General features: G+C 46.9%; 1 long non-coding RNA gene across 1 annotated transcript; it reads left to right on the top strand.

The window, feature by feature from the left end:
* The first annotated feature begins 295 nt into the window (after positions 1–295).
* LOC143484630 (uncharacterized) lies at positions 296–8,963 on the top strand. The gene is made up of 5 exons (XR_013122666.1): positions 296–601; positions 864–1,093; positions 1,560–1,682; positions 2,276–2,395; positions 8,754–8,963. It is a non-coding gene; the product is annotated as an uncharacterized LOC143484630 (long non-coding RNA).
* The last annotated feature ends 8,151 nt before the right edge of the window (positions 8,964–17,114 follow it).

Genomic DNA, 17,114 nt, shown 5'->3' with positions numbered 1-17,114 from the left:
ACCAAAGTGCTTCTTTGGTTCAGTTCGGAATCAAGCCCTTCGTTTAAAATCAGAGATCAGCATTTAAAAGACCACGAAAGGTCCTGTCATCTACATGGTGAACATGTCTGACGAGGACTAGCGAGAGGAACTGCGTCAACCTCAGCGTCACCTCCGTGTTGTTAAGGTGGAGCCCGCCAAAAGCAGCAGCTCGCGCACAGCCGCGGGCGAGTTCTGCCGCTCGCGCCGCTAACACTGAAACATGAGCCATGAAGAGAGAGAGAGGGAGTGAGTGAGAGAGAGAGAGAGAGAGAGAATGACAGAACGAATGAACAGAGAAATACTCGCCTCTTAACCCTTCTTCTTAAATAGAGTAAATTGCGCAGAAATTTCATTTCGTGGCCTCTGTCGCCTCATCTCTAGTCATTTTAAACCGTTTATGTTTCTCGTCCTTCATTATAATTCTCTTGAGAAGTGCTGATGGAATTTTTGGAACATGGACATGGTCTATGAACATGGTCTCACACAGAATTCAGGATCAAATTAAGACAACATAGCCCAACATATTGTTCTTGGGCACCGAGGGAAAGTCGTCGTGTTCTTACCACAATGACTCAGATAGGTAGGCTTCCCTTCAGCAAGCAAAAACCCAAAAGCCCATGTTTCTTCACTCTGGTAGCTGTATACTACATTACTCTGAAATGGTGCTTCACTATTCACTTTCTATTAAATTAAAAAATCAAAATATTATTGATATTATGCCAATCAAATTATTAGCAGTTTATTGATTTCAGATTTGTTTACAAAAATAAATTTATCTTACATACATACACTGAATGTAAATGTATCTTAATAATATATAATAATATTTTTATTTCATACAGTGCCCATAGGTGACTGAATCAATTTTAAAAGCCTGACTTGACAGATCCAATTAGGCTACTCAGCCTTGTTTCAAGTCTTGAAAAGACTCCAGACTCATTTTGCTAGGTGCTACAGGCTTTCTTTCTATAGAAGTGATGAGAAATTATGAGAAAGTATGAGAAGTGATGAGAAAGTATGAGAAGCAGTGTGCTCCAGGGCATCATGGGAGCTTTTTCAAATGCGCGGAACGGTATGTACTCGAAAGTCCTGATATAAAAAACACTCTCTAGTAGACTTCATATCAACATAAAAATCTTTCTGACATGGCGTAGGCTAAAGTATGTAATAAAAGTGGCATGTCTTTTTATTAGTATGTCCTTTTAGTAAGATGTTCTTTTAGTATTATGTCCATTTAGTGGTATGTCCTTTTAGAGGTGTTTCCTTTTAGTACTATGTCCTTTTGTCCTTTTAGTAGTATGTTCTTTTAGTAGTATGTCCTTTTAGTAGTATGTTCTTTTAGTAGTATGTCCTTTTAGTAGTATGTTGTTTTAGTAGTATGTTCTTCTAGCAGTTTGTCCTTTTGTTGTTTTAGTAGTATGTTATTTTAGTAGTATGTCCTTATTTAGTCGAGTTCTACAGTACATGCAAAAATTGGAAGATGAAAATTGTGTGTGTGTGTGTGTGTGTGTGTGTGTGTGTGTGTGTGTATACAACAGAGAGCATCAAAGTTTTTCTAAGAACTTCTCTCCGATCTCCATTAACTACGTTTTGCTGGCCCTGGGGGAGGTGGGGTAGCAGCAGACGTACCTGTCACGGCTGCAGAAGGAATGACCAGCCAGGTTTGGAGCGTTTCATTTTCATGTCTTTCAGAAGTGTGCTTGAGAATGGATGGGAATAACAGGAGCCTGAAAGAGCAAGATTAAGCTTTAACAGGCACATTTTGGGCACCATAACCTCCTGTCATAATCTCTGTGTTTATGAATATTGAATTCGGAAGATGTAGCGTAAAGCCGTCTGCTCGCCTGTGCCCACCTAGTGAGCTCTTTCAAAGGAAGAAAAAAAACCCACAGAAGTGAATTTTGAGGAGGGAAGTCACAAAACCCGCCTGCTGGGTCCTTTCCAGTCTTCAGCTCTTAGCCTCCACTCTAACAGCTAAAGCCTTACCTCACTTCTCTCTCTCTCTCTCTCTCTCTCTCTCTCTCTCTCTCTCTCTCTCTCTCTTCACCCTCTTTTCCTCTTATCTATCATTCCCTTTCTGTCCTCCTCCTTCTCCTTTCTCTCCATCTCTCTCTCATTATCTCTCACTCTCTCCTCTCCTCCTCTCACCTCCCCTCTATTGCTCTTTCTCTCTCTCTCACACATTATCTCTCTCTCTCTCTCTCTCTCTCTCTCTCTCTCTCTCTCTCTCTGTCTCTCTCTCCCCTGATCACAGTGATTGATTTTATGGCTACTCTTATCAAACGCAGCAGGCCTCATCAATGACAGCGTGGAGGATTGTGGTCTATTTCTCTGTAACGTCCTAGTAACAGATAGGAAGTCTGCGAGTGAGTTGGTAAGTGAGTGAAAAAGATAGAAAGGAAAAAGAAGAGATTCCAACCGTCCCGAGGACCAATTCACAGAGGGATTATTATGGGATTATAATGAGATTAAGGGTCTTTCTGATTAGCTCTCTCGTTCTCTCTCTCTCTCTCACACACACACGCTCACCCTCCCTCTCTTTCTCTCACTCTTCTTCTGTCATTCTACAATCAGCAGGGAGTTGAGGAATTAGTCATGGTTGGTTAGGAGCTGCAGTTTTGCTAAACGCTTCATTAAGGGTCTTTACAGGCGCAGCTCCTACTTTGTGATAACTTCCTACCCACTTGATATGATCTAATAGAAACATCTGTCTAGTTCTCCTTATCACGTATCTATATTGGGCTGTTCCTCAGGACATCGGTCTCATGATGTAGTGTGGGGGAATGAGTTTCATAGGCTATTGGGGACGGGGGAGGGGCAGTTCTTGTAGGTAATTGTCTGGTAATTGCCCCGCAGGTAATTGCTGTTTCTGTTTAAAGCTCAAGACCAATTTAATTCCTACCAGAGGAGGGTGCTGTTCAAATCACAAGCACATACAGTGTAGGAAAAGGTGTGTTCTGAAGTGCAGCGTGGAATGGTAGAATACAAGACTTGTATAATCGATTAATGAATAATCGTTAGACACATACATATTCACACCTGCTCATGTCTTCACACAAGCACAGATAAATAAGGATCCATAAACATTAATGTAAGATAATTTATACACAGCCTATATAAATGCATTATATATTATGTAGAACTGTTCCTAAGTATGAATCCTATGGATATTAAAACTGTGTGCGTGTGTGTGTGTGTGTGTGTGTGTGTGTGTGTGTGTGTGTGTGTGTGTGTGTGTGTGTGTGTGTGTGTGTGTGTAAAACACGTGGATCTTTCACTTCTGAAACTTTTCATATTATTACACGTTTTATGCCTTTGGATAAATAATGGAGAAAAAGAGTTTGAATGCAACTTATAATTACCTACATATTTATTAAACTATCTGTTTGTAATTATTGATTAGTAGTGTGTCCCGAACATGTGGCAGTAATTCTCTCAACAACAACAACGGAGGAGGAGGAAAAGAGAGAGATATCTCTCTCAACAACAACAACGGAGGAGGAGGAAAAGAGAGAGATCCCGCGCGCAGCGGGCCTGCTGGTCTATGGAAACGGGGCGCGCCTAATTAGCCGGTGAAATCCTCCACCGGGGCGATGAAGCGGAGCGAGGCGGGCTATTGTACGGTGTCGCTTTTCTTCCCGTCAGTCTTTCAGCGCGGGGCTCGATTGGCGCTGTCCCCGAGTCTGTGGGAACCGGGACAGCACTCTCACGCGGGCCCTCCTCAGGTCGACATCATTACACGGCCAATTAAGCTGGGTCAGCGGGCGGTGGCGAGGGCAAGACAGCGGGGGCGATTGTGTCCCCCCCCCCCCCCCTCCACAAACCTCTCCGCTCGCTCATCAACCTGCCCAAACAAGCCTCTATTTTGGTTTAGCGTTGCGTTGGCGCATTAAATTTTAACTATCAATTTGAACAGAACAGACGCTGAAACTTAAATGACTGCAAAAAAAAGTGTTTAGCGTGTGAGTCGTTACCTGACCAAATAATGGTTATACTTTTATTATCGGTTGTTGTGGGGCGACGAGGGGAAACAGGTGACTCGTTTTGGCACGACGACAAGCACGAGCGCGTTGGGCGCCAGCTGCGGGCGCTGCACGTTCAGCTGGTGCGGGACAAAGAGACAGGTGAGCGCGCGAGCTTGTTTACCCCGCGTGAAAGGCCTGGAGGTGCTCGCGCCGCCGCCGCCGCCGCGCCGGGCTGGGTGTCTCCCCGCCAAACCCGCACCTGGTCCGACGGTCTTGGCAGCGCCCCGGCGGCCTCGCAGGTGTTCCACTCGCTTTTGTGGTGGTCGACGCGGTGGTTCCTCTTCAGGACAAAACTACTGGGAGGGGGGGGTTTTCCCAGCTGAGCCCTCATCAGAGGATAACAAGACCCCCCCCCCCCCCCCTCGTCCCCCAGCCTTTACCCGAAAGTACGAGAGACCACTGTCAGAGTGGGAGGCTTGTGTGGGTAATTGTATGTAATTAGCTATTTTAATTAGCCAACCAGGTGCTTGGGATAGTCACCCATGCACACAGGCACCTGACAAAACACAAAATACTACTAGTTCTCTATCTATCTATCTATCTATCTATCTATCTATCTATCTATCTATCTATCTATCTATCTGTCTGTCTGTCTGTCTGTCTGTCTGTCTGTCTGTCTGTCTGTCTGTCTGTCTGTCTGTCTCTCTTGCTGTGTGTGTGTGTGTGTGTGTGTTCCTATGGGAGACATCCAAGGTGACAGGTGTTCAGTAGGGCAGGTGTGTGGAGGTATCTGAGTGGGACACTCAACAGACTGTTGCAGTAAGACAGCGGAGACAGCAGCGTCCTGCAAACTGTGGGCTCTGCTGAGTGTTTGGGTCCAGTGGCTAAAAGCTAAAGGGAGTGGCACCCATTTCATCTTTCTCTCTTTCTTCTAATACTGCCAGACCTGCCAGCTGTAAATTCATACTATGTTGAGTTTATGGCTGACAGGTCTAGCAGTACTTTTAAAAAGCACATTGTTAGCACTTTGTTTATTTATTTATTTATTTATATTTTTTAATGATAAATGAATTTTTCAAAAAAAAAAAAAATTAACATCCTCATGGGGATCAATAAAATGTCTGCTCAGTTTCAAAGTGGTTAATATTTTCCTGTAATTGGACATCTGGTCTCAACAAAGAGATGAAAATAATGTACTCACACACACACACACACACACACACACACACACACACACACACACACACACACACACACACTCACAGACTAAATGAGGCCAACACCACATTGGTCCTGCCATTCTACACATGTGCACACCTACACTATTCTGTCTTATATGTTCTTGTGCACCTGGGCAGGTGTGTATATGCTCGGATATAGATCTGCACAATTGATCAGCTCCTATTTAACACACTGCCACTTCACTAATGCACTATCCATCCTCTGGCCCTGTTTGTAATAGTGTTCTGAAGTGTCATGTCCACCGTGGATAGAGATGCTGGTGCCTTCACGATCTTTTGTCTCTTTCAGTATTTATTTTATTGACTGGATACAGGGTGACTAGATTCAGTCTACCTGCGGGGTTTGATGGGGAAAAGCACACACCCACTGTCATGCCAAGGCGTTAGGAAATGATCAACAATGCAGAGAGGACAGGAGGCACCCAAGGACATCAGGAAGAAGGTGGTGACAGTCCATCAGTGTGGGGAAACAAAGACCACCTCCAAAAGACTCCAGCTCCATCCATCCACTGTAAAACAAATCATTTACAAATGGAGGACACTGTATCACCACAACTCTGCCCAGAGGTGGATGGCCATCAAAACTTACACTAGGGAGTACAAGAAACATAATAATTAATTTCAAGGCCGACCCACACATCACCTTCAGAGAGCTGCAGACCTCACTGGCAGCATCTGGGGAAAATGTACATGCGTCTACAATCAGGCAAGAAAATCAATAAACATGGCATTCATGGGAGAGCTGCTAGCAGGAAGCTTCTGCTCTCAAGAACAAACAAAGCTGCCTGTTTAAACTTTGCCAGAGCACTTGGACAAACCTGAGGCTTTCTGGAAATCCATGGTCTGGATAGATGAGTCTAAAACTGAATTATTTGGCCACAGTCACAGGTGCCATGTTTAGAGAAAAGTCAACACTGCATATAAAGAGAAGAACCTCCTTCCAACAGTGAAGCATGGTTGTGGAAATGTGAAGGTCTGGCCCTGCTTTTCTGCCTCCGGACCTGGACGACCTGGATGAATATCATCCAGGGAACCATCAATTCTCAGGCCTATCAACAAATTCTTGACCAGAACCTCCTGCCTCAGTCAGGGAGTTGAAGCTGGGATAGAAATGGATTATGCAAAGCTACTGACCCTTGGCACAGTTTCCGTTCTTTACAGTTTTTCTCAGTCGATTTGGTTCATTTCTCACATCATGATTTACATTGGCATCACAACTAGAGCATTTCTCAAAACAGTGCAAACAGCAAAACTCAATGAAATACCTGCAAAAGCAGATACTTGGGCAGTCATGGCCTGGTGGTAGGGAACTGGTCTTGTGACCGGAGGGTCGTGGGTTCGATTCCCAGACCTGAGGACATGACTGAGGTACCCTTGAGCAAGGCACCTAACCCCAACTGCTCCCCGGGCGCCAGGCTAGGGCTGCCCACAGCTCTGGGCACGTGTGATCCACAGCCCTCTAGTAATCACTAGTGTGTGTGTGTGTTCTAACTGCACAGATGGGTTAAAAGCGGAGGACAAATTTCGATTGCGGTGTAAAAATCACAATTGACAAAATATGGCACATTTGCACATTTCACTCCAAATTCTTTGTTTTTGCCCCAAAATTAAATATTTAGGTCAGTCAATTTGTCAGTGCCATCAGAGTATCTAGTCTGTGTGCCTTTGCCTATGAACAAGGCAGTCAAAATACTTGTCATGTTTTCAGTGCAACTATAAGTCACAGACAGTGTAGACTGTATATTCTAATGGAAACTAGCTAAGCTTTTGATTTCAAGAATGCTGCACATTCTGTGGTATATCAAAACTTATTCTACACATTCAAAACAACCTGAGCACATACAGCCTCCTCTTGTTGTGTGAAAATGGAACCTCTGCCCCCCCTATGAGCTAGTCTTGATATCCTACATGGTATAAGAATCCAAAAATGCAACAATCCGTACAACACATTTTGATAAACATGTCATAAGCAACTGATAATGTAAAAAACAACAGACAACTGTCCATGTCCCTTTACAATATGTACAAAAGCATTTGCAAAATGTTAAACACAATGAGAAATGCAATTATGATGTGCACAAGTGACAAGGAGATGTGGAGATTGAATGAACAGTTTTGAGAATTTCAATTCTGATCTGAGAAACGAACCAAATCGACTGAGAAAAACTGTAAGAAAGAAATTGCTTTGTTGAATAAATACATTTTTTCTGTGTGTGTATTTGGAAGGTCTGCTTTATATATTGAAATTTGGATGCTTATTTCATAAGATAATTAAATTTTTTTTAGAAAACAACGATTGTTTTTGGGTGATTCACAAACTTTCAAGCAGCACTGTATCTGTGCCTATGAGCCTCAGGTTGTGATGGTGTGTGTGTGTGTGTTTGGAGGGACTGGGACCTGTGACTTCTCTCTTGGCCTGGGAGATGGTACCTGTTGAAGCACTGCACTGTTACCTGATCACAGATGAAAGCTTCCTCTGCCCCTCTGATGGACAGGCTGAATAGGAACACTTACTGTGTGGTGATAGACGGAGAGAATTAGGAGAACAATGCAGGCCAAATTATAGCCTTTTGCTGCAGGAGTCACTGATACCTACACACACACACACACACACACACACACACACACACACACACATAGGCTGGCACACATGCAAACTGGACCTTGTCAAGGCATGAATTATGTGTGTTTTTTTAAGATATGAGGAGTTGATTTCTCTTAAAATATCTTTAAATTATATATTTCATTTTAAAAATATTATTGGCAAAATCATATTGACAAATGTGTTTTATATATTATCTAGGCATGCAATAAGATGTCTTAATATACATGAAGGATGTATCGTAAATAATCCATGTACATAAAGAATCTTCTTGGTACATTTCTGTTGTAACCCTGTGATATATGTCCTACCCCCTCACACCCATCTGTGCTCTCTGTTACCACTGGTGGAGTTTAATCCTGATCACATTACAGAGAAGAGTATGTGGGCTGATTCACAGCAGGATTACTATGAGATTATGAGATTAGCAGTATCAGAGGTCTCTCTTTCTCTGTCTCTGTCTCTCACTCCCCCCTCACAACCTCACATATTCTCTCTCTCTCTCTCACACACACACACACACTCTCTCTCTCTCTCTCTCTCTCTCTCTCTCTCTCTCTCTCTCTCTCCCCTAGCCGAGCAGACCTCCTACTGGTTTAACATAAAATATTTATAATATAATATAATATAAACTGAAATGGATGTCATGTAATTTATGATAACCTTGTACTTAAAATTCTTAAAATATGATATTGTATGAAATACCTTCTTAGTGTCTTCAGTGATACACACATTTATTCATTATGACATTGACATCTACTCAGATCTCAGCAAACATATTCATATAAAACATTAAGTTCAGATGAACATGATAAACATGAGCACCCAGCGTGTGTTTCTACATCGAATTACAGTGAACGTATCAGTTTTCTAAATGCATGTTTCCTGTTCGTAACTCCTGCCGGGTTTAATCTGTCCACTCAGCATGAGAATTCGAGATGTCTGGAGTTCGGGCTTAGAGGCGTCAACTGGTGCTAGACGGACACATGGTGGACCAATCATCCACGACTTGATCCTCAGATGTTCCACCTTGCTCAGAGGATTGGCTTACAGAGGATTGGCTTACAGATGATTGGCTTACAGATGATTGGCTTACAGAGGATTGGCTTACAGATGATTGGCTTACAGATGACTGACGAGGCTTGGCCATCATCCCAGTCTCTAGGTGCTGGACAGGTAAGACTAGGTGCGCACACAGACCCACATCCTAATGCGGTCTGCAGTAATTACTGTTTAGTATTACGGTCATATCACATGTCACCACATTAAGGTTTATTAATGACTTTCCTCTATAATTATCTACAATAGCGTTTGCAACCTAGGCCGAAGCGTTATAAATATATTCGTTTTTGAGGCTGAGAACGATAGACCAAAGTTAACTTATTTTGTAACTTAACCAAATGTACTTGCTTTTATATATTACTAACAATGTTAAGACCAGGATGTAGATAAAGAATTAGGCCCTTGAACTACATGGTGCATTAAAGGTCATATGTCTGCAGGGTACCATTGGAAATGATGTTTTTTTAAGTTACCTAAGTTCACTAACCCTCGATGTTGTATGCCTGAACAAGGCCAATCGCGTCTTCCCATGATGGGCTTGTAAACGAGAATACCTTCTCCATGGTAACACAATACATTCGCAGTAGGCAATGGATGTCCGTTAGGGAGCCGGTACTTTAATAATCCTGCTTTTGATTATTTCCCATTTATAACGGAACGGTGCACATTATAGACCCACGTTTGAGCCAAGACAGACCGAGGGAGTCCTTTTATCGGTGTAGTGGTTAGGGTTAATGAAAGTCATTTTAAAATCGCTTTCTTTCTGCGAGAGAATTGTTTATGACGGAGATCCCTTACTCACGTGTGTCGTTTTGAGTACACTTTCAAATGTCATTTGAGCGTGTGCCGCTGATGCGTACAACATGGCTTCCTCATGACCGTGCATCCTTGTAGGGGTGTGTGTGTGTGTGTGTGTGTGTGTATCACGTACTAGGCTGTTTGCTAGATGAGGGTCTCCAAAAGAGAGCTCATGATAGCAGCTCTTCGTGTTACCAGGAGAAAATATGTCTTTGGTATGCTATGCTGTCTGTGCTTGGAATGCTAAGGTATCTTGTAGTGTCAGTCCATACAAGATACGAATGTCAAAGGAATGTGGATGTACTGAGAATGTGTGAGCTCGTGGGGGTCAAAGGTTATGATGGCAGAAGTCTGTCAAGTGCAGATGTGTTTTCCTTTGAGTCCTGTGTGAAGACCTACATGCTGTCTGTTGGGGATGTAGTTGCAGTCTACGTGAATGTGTTGTGTTAGATAGATGAGGCATCTAAACGCAGTATGTGCTGAGAAATAATGTTTTGGAATGAATGAAACCCAAGGTTGCTTTACAATTAGGTACACTGGTACAAGCTTTTACAACCACACACTGGTGAGAAGTGGCAGCCAGTTGTCAGTTGCAAATCTATCACACAGCGATACTCTCTACCGCCCCCTGTGTGTCTGAATCAGGTGCAGGAAGGGGAGAAAGGACAGAACAGAGCACCATCCACCACTGGGCAAGCCAGCCAAAGTTCCACATTCATGCACACACACTCAGACAAGGAGAGACACACGGTCACTATTTACCTTTTTGGACTGTGGCAGGAAACCGGAGACCACAGAGGAAACCCACACAGACACGGGGAGAACATGGAAACTCCACTCAGATAGGGACTTGAACCCAAGACCCCAGTGCTGAGAGGCAAACGTGCTCACCACCAAACCACCATGCTGTTCACGGGTTTTGGTTTGCGCACTTTACATATTAAACCATCCTATTTCCCTGAGACTTGGCGTGATCACTTCCATTTATTTTCGCTTACCCTACCCGTCACATTTAGGTTGAACCGAAAATGAGTATCAAGTGAAAGGTTAATTTGCACTATCGAGATACGTCTCTCTGCAGTTTGTGTCATAAACACAAAAAGCTTTCCAACAAAATAGACTGATAAATAGACAGTCCCCAAAATATAAAGAAGTATAAATGTAATAAAGAGTATTTGAATTTGAGTGCAGGCAAGGCTAAATTATACATAAGGAGACAACAACCCCCCGACGATCTCATCATCCCCCCCTGCGACAATGCCACAGTGCATCTTGGTCCCACCTCCAAACACAGACTCCTCCCCCACACCACAGTGCATCCTGGTCCCATCTCCTAACATAGACTCCTCCCCCATCTCCAAACACAGACTCCTCCCCCCACACCCCAGTGCATCCTGGTCCCATCTCCTAACACAGACTCCACCCCCCACACCACAGTACATCCTGGTCCCATCTCCTAACACAGACTCCTCCCCCCACACCACAGTACATCCTGGTCCCATCTCCTAACACAGACTCCTCCCCCCACACCCCAGTGCATCCTGGTCCCATCTCCTAACACAGACTCCACCCCCCACACCACAGTACATCCTGGTCCCATCTCCTAACACAGACTCCTCCCCCCACACCACAGTACATCCTGGTCCCACCTCCTAACACAGACTCCTCCCCCCACACCACAGTGCATCCTGGTCCCATCTCCTAACACAGACTCCTCCCCCCACACCCCAGTGCATCCTGGTCCCATTTCCTAACACAGACTCCTCCCCCCACACCCCAGTGCATCCTGGTCCCATCTCCTAACACAGACTCCTCCCCCCACACCCCAGTGCATCCTGGTCCCATTTCCTAACACAGACTCCTCCCCCCACACCCCAGTACATCCTGGTCCCACCTCCTAACACAGACTCCTCCCCCCACACCCCAGTGCATCCTGGTCCCATTTCCTAACACAGACTCCTCCCCCCACACCCCAGTACATCCTGGTCCCACCTCCTAACACAGACTCCTCCCCCCACACCCCAGTGCATCCTGGTCCCATTTCCTAACACACACTCCTCCCCCCACACCCCAGTGCATCCTGGTCCCATTTCCTAACACACACTCCTCCCCCCACACCCCAGTGCATCCTGGTCCCATCTCCTAACACACACTCCTCCCCCCACACCACAGTACATCCTGGTCCCACCTCCTAACACAGACTCCTCCCCCCACACCCCAGTGCATCCTGGTCCCATTTCCTAACACAGACTCCTCCCCCCACACCACAGTACATCCTGGTCCCATTTCCTAACACAGACTCCTCCCCCCACACCCCAGTGCATCCTGGTCCCATTTCCTAACACAGACTCCTCCCCCCACACCCCAGTGCATCCTGGTCCCATTTCCTAACACACACTCCTCCCCCACACCACAGTGCATCCTGGTCCCACCTCCTAACACAGACTCCTCCCCCCACACCACAGTGCATCCTGGTCCCATTTCCTAACACAGACTCCTCCCCCCACACCCCAGTGCATCCTGGTCCCATTTCCTAACACACACTCCTCCCCCACACCACAGTGCATCCTGGTCCCACCTCCTAACACAGACTCCTCCCCCCACACCCCAGTGCATCCTGGTCCCATTTCCTAACACACACTCCTCCCCCCACACCCCAGTGCATCCTGGTCCCATCTCCTAACACAGACTCCTCCCCCCACACCACAGTACATCCTGGTCCCACCTCCTAACACAGACTCCTCCCCCCACACCACAGTGCATCCTGGTCCCACCTCCTAACACAGACTCCTCCCCCCACACCACAGTGCATCCTGGTCCCATCTCCTAACACAGACTCCTCCCCCCACACCCCAGTGCATCCTGGTCCCATTTCCTAACACAGACTCCTCCCCCCACACCCCAGTGCATCCTGGTCCCATTTCCTAACACAGACTCCTCCCCCCACACCCCAGTGCATCCTGGTCCCATTTCCTAACACACACTCCTCCCCCCACACCCCAGTGCATCCTGGTCCCATTTCCTAACACACACTCCTCCCCCCACACCCCAGTGCATCCTGGTCCCATTTCCTAACACAGACTCCTCCCCCCACACCCCAGTGCATCCTGGTCCCATTTCCTAACACAGACTCCTCCCCCCACACCCCAGTGCATCCTGGTCCCATCTCCTAACACAGACTCCTCCCCCCACACCCCAGTACATCCTGGTCCCATCTCCTAACACACACTCCTCCCCCCACACCCCAGTGCATCCTGGTCCCACCTCCTAACACAGACTCCTCCCCCCACACCCCAGTGCATCCTGGTCCCACCTCCTAACACACACTCCTCCCTTCTCTTCAGCCCTCTCCGTACACCCCGGCAGCGTCTCCATCCCAACAGTCTCCCGCTCCCCTGCTGAGTGCACTCCATTATGGCCTCACTCCCTACGCACTCCACCCGACGCACTAAAAGCCAGGCTGGGGAGCGCTCGGGTTAAGAGGCGGGAAAATGGGGCCCAGGCCGAGAGGACGGGACCATTCAGTCCACTGATTGCTGATTTGTCAGTAGGGGGGAGAGTGTGATAATAACACTCACTTGTTCACCTCTCCCACCTTCTTTCCTTTTAGGGATAGTGGAGGATGGAAGGTTCAAATGGACAGTGGGTACAGGGTGTGTGTGTGTGTGTGTGTGTGTGTGTGTGTGTGTGTGTGTGTGTGTGTGTGTGTGTGTGTGTGTGTGTGTGTGTGTGTGTGTGTGTGTGTGCATGCCTGCGTGTGAATGTACCTGGGTACATGTATGTGTGTGTTTGTTTTCATATTTTCTATCTATCTATCTATCTATCTATCTATCTATCTATCTATCTATCTATCTATCTATCTATCTATCTGTCTATCTGTCTGTCTGTCTGTCTGTCTGTCTGTCTGTCTGTCTGTCTGCCTGCCTGCCTGTCTGTCTGCCTGTGTATAAACCACTCAAAGTGACAGTTTTGGAAAACGTTAGAACTTCTGACATTAGTCCATTTAAGGCCTTGAGTCTAGATGGTTGGACCTGTCATGTCCAAGAAGGAAAACTATCGTGGTATTTTAATTCGTGGTAAATAATAAAACACTGAAGGAGGATGGATGTGTATTTCTGCACACGCTGAATGCTGTTGTGTAACATATTTACTCCTTGCCTTCATGAGTCCAGTCTGCCCCGTGCATTGTCACCCTCCAGACTACAGATCTCCATTGCATTTGCCAACCTGCATTAATTGATGAAACGTTGTAGCAATCAGTGGCTGGTTGGCACCGTGCTGTCCTGCCAACACCAGGCACTCAGAGCAGACTCGGTGCCAGCTCACGGTACGCCACACCACGGAGATGCCGGAACACTCTTTCTCTCTCGCCCTCTTTCTCTCTATCCTTCTTTCTCTCTCCCTCTCACACTTTCTTTTTCTTTCTCACTCTCTCTCCTTCATCTCTCCCTCTCTCTCCCTCTCTTCCCGGCCAGAGAGGGGAGGGTGTTTGTGTGCAGTGGTGGGTGATGGGGAGTGGTGGAGGTGACTGAGTCTCACACAAAGGCAAACACAGCTTCCCCTGTGCAGCGGCCCTGTGAAATCGTTTCACTGCCAGCCAAACTTCCAGAATCCTTCAAAATGGAGAGAAGCCAAGCAGCAGGATGGGAGGGAGAAAGGCAAGGAGGGAGAGAGAGAGAGAGAGAGAGAGAGAGAGAGAGGGGAGGGGTGGAGGAGGAGAGAGAGATAGGAGGAGGTGGAGGAGAAAGAGACACAAGGGGTGGAGGAGAGAGATAGACATGAGGGGTGGAGGAGGAGAGAGAGAGATAGGAGGGGTGGAGGAGGAGAGAGAGATAGGAGGAGGTGGAGGAGAAAGAGACACAAGGGGTGGAGGAGAGAGAGACATGAGGGGGTGGAGGAGGAGAGAGAGAGACATGAGGTGTGGAGGAGGAGAGACACAGGGTGTGGTGAAGGAGGACAGAGAGAGACGGGGTAGAGGAGAGAGAGACACATGAGGGGGTGGAGGGGGAGAGACAGGAGGGGTGGAGGTGAGAGAGAAGGAGACAGGGGGTGAAGGGGGGAGTGGATGGGGTGTTGGGGAGGGCACTGAATCACTAAGCTACGTTCATTAACCTCATCTCAAGGTGGCCTGTAACTACACTTCCTCTAATCTTGTCAAGCACCACATGAAAAGAGCAAAAAAGAACAAAAATTGAGAAGAGAGACTTCCAAAAGGGAGCAAACATTAGAGCTGCAGTGTAGCAGCTGTGTGGCCAGCACTGCAGAACACACTACTGCACAAACTCGTGTTCATATTCTTATTGTCTTTTCAACTGCTGATCACGTCCTAATAGAGAAATCTCTTTCAAAATCCCAAGTATGAAAATCAAAATCCCAAATGGTGAGTTGTGGAATAACCTTGTGGAAAATAACCGACCACCGAACATTTCAAAATTCCCCCAAACGAGATTAAGTGCATTTTGATTGCCGGAGAACACCGTGCGCTCCCAGGCCGGCCTCAATTAGGTGACCAATTAGCGCTGGTCCGAGCTCGGCAGGTGCGAGGTGGCGGTTCGGCCGGCCAGTCAGCACAACTGCAGGCTTGATTTCCAGCGCTGCCGTGGGCAGTCAGGATGTTATTATCGAGGCTTGACATCAGCGGACTAATGCGGTCGCCACGGCACCGACTCGGGACGCACGCGGTGAAGAGGTGAGGCGAGTCTCGCGGGGTTCGGATGTATGTTTCACTCACAGCCGCGAGGAACAACGTTAGAACAAAAACGCACGTCAAAGTGCGCGGCTGAGAGCCCAGGCTCATTTCTGCCGCCCTTTTAATAGATTTAGCATAATATATTCCTTTTATGTAATGCCCATCATTATTGGCCCATTTTTTCCTCAAGTACAGACTAGAGTAGACTGTCACCTGTAAATGTGACCACACGTCTGTTTACATGTAAACAAATGTTTACTCACGTCTGTGAGCGGAAAGATCACACAAAAAAAGATTGACAGAAAAAAAAACCCGCGTAAAGTGCACGAGCCCGCACGCACCCCCCCCCCCCCCCCCGTACGTGGCGATCGGTCAATGCAAAAACAAAGGTCACAACTTTTTCGGAAATGTCACTCTCTCTCTCTCTCTCTCTCTCTCTCTCTCTCTCTCTCTCTCTCTCTTTCGTCACTTAGTGGCCTGTATGTCGGGAGGGGGCTCGGCCTGCTCCCCTGTCGCCGGGGGCACCGCGAATAAAGCGGCTCCGCGTCTGGTGTGTGGAGGCAGCCGGAGCAAATGCCGCAGGAGACCATTGTTGCCGCGCTCGCGCTGCGGGCAAAGCGAGGAGGCGGGTGGCCCTGGCACGAGCGCTGCGCTCCAATAGAGTCGTACTGCTCGCGAATGCGTGCGCGCCGCTGCGCCCGCGGGCTGCAAGTGGGCTTCTCTCCCTCTCTCCGTCTCTCAACCTGACTCGCTTAACACCGATTTTATAAACAACGCTCGGTTTCTAAATAAATTGCTCTGGTTTAGAGGAGATGGAAGTGTTTAATCACCGCCAGATCTTCCTATACTATACTTCGGAGGTTGCGTACATCTGACCTGCCAAGGTGAAGACGCCCTGTTGTACAGATCTGACGGGAGCAGGTTAACCCAACAGGGCTAAACGATTTGCAGTGTTCACGTAATAGTGTGGCTGGCCACGATGTCAAGTGTAATCCAGACATCCGTTTTTATTATCCATTATTATTTTTTTTTCAAATCCAGAGTAGTAGCTGGGCAGACAGGTTGGCTTTAAAGTGCATTCACCTTCAAGACCTGAAAAATGCAAACAACCAAACAGAAACACACATTCAGGCTGATGTGAGGCAGCGAGAAGATGAATACATGTGTAAAGGATAAAAATAAGAGTTTATGGGTCAGGGAAATAGTCATACTCAATGTTTGCTTAGGTCCAGGAAGACTGGATCTGGTACTGACCTCCTGACTGCTGCTGTGCTTAATTCATTGTTTCTTATCAAAGCTCGACAAGCGTGTCTGGGGGTGAGTCACTGGTGGGATTAGTTAGACATTCGCTGACACAAACTCATAGATCAGCAGTGAGCAAAATGGGGGCGACCGCTGGTTGAATAATCTAAACAGCACAGAAACATGTCGCAGCCTTAAAGGGACACTCAGACAAACACGCCAATGTTGCTTTTAATTGACGTTATCAGACAGACTCCACGTGGCGTGTAACATACGTGCGTGAGGTCATGCGAGCTGGTCACTATTCGCCTCCACTTTACCCTGTTATCGTGGCCAAAATGCCTTTACCTCCGTGTCTGGGCCACACTGGGAGCCCAGGCCCCTCCCCCCCACCAAGAGTCCGGCTGATTGGATGATTATTTCTCGGGGAGAACGAAGTGGCTGCTAACAGAGGCGTGACAATGACCCGAGGTATAGGTGATCAAGGCTGGGTC

This window comes from Brachyhypopomus gauderio, chromosome 20 (assembly GCF_052324685.1).
Source record: "Brachyhypopomus gauderio isolate BG-103 chromosome 20, BGAUD_0.2, whole genome shotgun sequence".
NCBI classification, from domain to species: domain Eukaryota; kingdom Metazoa; phylum Chordata; class Actinopteri; order Gymnotiformes; family Hypopomidae; genus Brachyhypopomus; species Brachyhypopomus gauderio.
This window is presented reverse-complemented; position numbering and strand designations above follow the sequence as displayed.